General features: G+C 43.4%; 1 pseudogene; it reads right to left on the reverse strand.

The window, feature by feature from the left end:
* Positions 1 to 3,006: 3,006 nt before the first annotated feature.
* Positions 3,007 to 3,701, reverse strand: part of LOC105743078 — a 2,918-nt pseudogene continuing 2,223 nt past the window's right edge.

The following is a 3,701-nucleotide window of genomic DNA, read 5'->3' on the forward strand; positions in this document are numbered from 1 at the left end:
AGTCATATAAGCCAGAAATGAACCCCTGGGCCCCATACTGACTTTTGTCAGCGGGCCTCAGTCCCACCACCTCCCTGTCTACTACTTCAGGCAGCAATCTTCCTCTCTAGAGCACAGATAACTGCTTCTCAGTAATCAACTATCTTTGATAACCATTTCATCATATGTCCAAACTTCAACATCTACCTAGCAAATATTTGGCTATTTTTGGTCTCTGCTATGTCATCACCTTCCTGGAGGGAATGAAATGAAATCACTATGGGCTCCTGGGCCTGGGGCACAACGTGTGTGATCCTTTCATCATGTGCAAGGATCTCACACCCTGGAGTGAAAGAAATCAGTGGAACAAGAGGCAGTATGAAGTCGAGGCCAGAGCAGGGCTCCATGAAAGAGCTGATGATGTTTTGCCACATTTCAAAACCCTTTCAACAATTGATCTCTAGCTCCACTAGGAAGCTATATACCAACATTAATAATGGTGACTAATTTATATGTGATTTTTACTTTCTTCTTTACACTTTCCTATATGTTGGTAGCATGTTTAAAAATAAATTTCGTAATTGGGTGGTACAAGCCTATAATCTGAGCACTTGGGAGGCTGAGGCAAGAGGATTGTTGGGAGCTTGAGACCCGCCTTAATTATATAGCAAGACCTTGTCTCAAAAAAAAAAAAAAAAAAAAACAAAGGAGGGTCAGCCAAATAGCTCAGTGGATTAAAGCGCCTGCTTGCCAGGGATTTGATCTCAAGGTCTGCTGTGCAGGCCCCGGCCCGTGGCGCACTGAGGCAGCAATTGAGACTGGGTGTGGTGGTGCATGCCTGTAATCCCAGTGCTTGGGAGGCTGTAAACAGGAGAATTACTACAAGTCCGATCTAGTAGTGAGACCCTGAACACCATGTAGACCCTTCCCTAAAAATACTCGAAAAATAAATAAATAACCAAAGGAGGAAAAAAGAAGATTTTTTAGAATAAGAAAAAAATGATCATAGCAGTAAAGAACATGGACTATATAATCATATAACAGTTTCTAGCCCTGGCTTGTGAGACCTGGGGCCAAGACATCCATATCATCACTTTCCAGATGCTAGGATGAGTGTCTGATACCTTCAACTTAAATGAGCAAATGTTTTGTTTCGGCTCACAATGTCAGAGGTGTCAGTCTATTGCCACCTGGTTCCGTGACAGGAACATCATGGCATCATGGCGGACAGGTGTGGCAAGAGAAAACTCATGGTCTCTTTTCTATCATTTTGGTTTGTGAAATTCCATATCATTTCATTTTATCTTTTATTTCTCTTTAAAGAAATAAAATAGGGGCCTCAAGATAGCTCAGAGGACTAAAGCGCCTGCTTAGGCAAGCTTAGGCAAGCTCAGGGACTGTAGTTCGATCCCTGGCACCACATGCTGTGCCAGCCCCACCCCCCAGGGCGGGCTGAGCCAGCCAGAGTCTGGGTGCAGTGGCTGTAGGCCTATAATCCCAGCGCTGGGGAGGCTGAAAGCAGGAGGATCACTGTGAGTCCGAGGTGCATAGTAAGACCCTGCAACAACCAAATACATTTAAATAAAGAAATAAATGGGAGAAGAGAGAGAGAGAAAGAGAGAGAGAGAGAGAGAGAGAGAGAGAGAGAGAGAGAGAGAGAGATTGAGAGAGAGAACTCATGACTTCTGGGAAGCAGAGAGAGGACAAGGAGACTAAGAAAGAGTTGGGGACCAGCAACCACCCAGGGTCACACCCCCATGACCCTCTTCTTCCAACCAGGCCCCACCTCCTCAGAGGCTACTGAGCAGCGACCTCTCCAGCGGACTGACATGTCCACCTGTGGGGGTAGCGCCCTCTCAGCCCCATCACCTCTCCAGCAATTCATCCATCTCTGAATGCAGTCAAACTGTCAGTTCAGTCTTAACCAGTACCACAGTTAAACACTTTTAATGGACTTCAGTTCTTAATGATTATACAAAAATAGAATAGACTGAACTGGGCCTGGTGGTGCACCCCTGTAATGAGAGGCTGAGGCAGAAGGATCGCTACAAGTTTGAAGCCAGCCTTCAAACTTGTAGCGCTACAAGTTTGAATACACAGTGAGTTTAAGGCTGATCTGAACTGCATGGCAAGACCTTCTCTCAAAATTGTACAGGGCTATTATGAGAATAAAAGATAATGTAAGTAAATAAGGAGGGCTGTGGAGATACAGCACAGGCGTGAAATGCTTACCTAATATGTGTGAGACCCAAACTTCAACACCCAGTACTGAAAAAATAAAAATAAAAAAAGCCCAGAAGTTGTCGCAATTCTGGGGACCAATAAAAAATTTACAAAACCCAAACAATGCTAAACTAAGAAAAAGGCAATTTTATAATTTTTTTAGTGGAATTACTTCATTTTATTTTACACTAGGTGGTGAGCACAAAGTAATCCTCCTTAATAAAGATGACAATTAGCTTCACTCAGAACATTTTTAATAATGCACATCAAAGGGGCCAGGAAGATGGCTCAGTAGAATAAGTGCTCCCCTGGCAAGTGCAAGGGCCTGAGTTCAATCCCTGGTTCTGCAAAAACAAAACAAAACAAAACAAAAAAATCGCACATTAAAAAAAAGCATTCATCTTACAAATTGTTCTGCAATCCAAATATTCAACAGCTTGGAAAACAACATTTAGAAAACAAAAGTCAATGCATTTAGGACAGGGTGTACAGGGTGTACAGGGTCTCACTGCGTAGATCAGACTCATAGTGATCCTCCTGTTCACAGCTTCCCAAAGTGCTGGGATTACAGGCGCATGCCACCATAGCCAGTGTCATTCACCATCTCAGTGTGCCCTGGCTGCCAGGCCAGCATGGTAGGCCAGGGGATCAAACCCCCAGATCCCAGCTCCCAGCTCCCAGCCCCTGCATTTGCCTAAGCAGGCGCTTTAATCTGCTGAGCTATTTGGCCAGCCCCAACAAGAGCCAATGTAAACAGACAGAGTAAAACAACTACAACAGTACAGATTTTTATGGCTCAGGATTCTACAGTTTTCTTACTGCATCATCAGTGTCAGACATCTGCTCCTTCAGCTGGCTCCACTGCTCTGGATTTAAAGAAATACCTTTCCTTCCTGGTTTCATTTCACCTTCTAGATCCATCCAATATTCTCTAATATCAATTAGAACTTTCCCTTTAAAGTCCCAAACACTGACATATCTCATTTTCCCGCTCTGAAACATGTTATCATCTCTGCTGCTGCTGCTCTGCTTAGAAGATGACAGAGCTCTTGAAGTGTCACCAGTCTTCTGCTTCTTTACAGACTTTTCTGGAGCAACTTGCTTTTTCCTCTTTACCTTTTTGTCAACTTCACTGTCAGAATCTCTGCCTGAAGAGCTTGAAGAAACAAGCAATGCCTTTGATAGGCGTTGCTCCGCTGCTGCAGTCAATTGGCAATTTTATAATTATAGGAAAGTCTTGTGTCTTTTTGTTTTCCTTGTCATATCTCCTCCCCCACTGTGACAGTTTATTTCTTTATTGATTGATCTATTGATTGAGAAACAGTCTCACTCAGCTGCTCAGGATGGTCTTGAACTCTAAATCTTCCTGCCCCAGACTCCTGAGTAACTGGGTGTAGGAACACATATCAATGAACTTTCTTCTTCTTCTTCTTCTTCTTCTTCTTCTTCTTCTTCTTCTTCTTCTTCTTCTTCTTCTTCTTCTTCTTCTTCTTCTTCTT

Source organism: Octodon degus, unplaced genomic scaffold (genome assembly GCF_000260255.1).
Source record: "Octodon degus isolate 3935 unplaced genomic scaffold, OctDeg1.0 scaffold00096, whole genome shotgun sequence".
Taxonomy (NCBI): Eukaryota; Metazoa; Chordata; class Mammalia; order Rodentia; family Octodontidae; genus Octodon; species Octodon degus.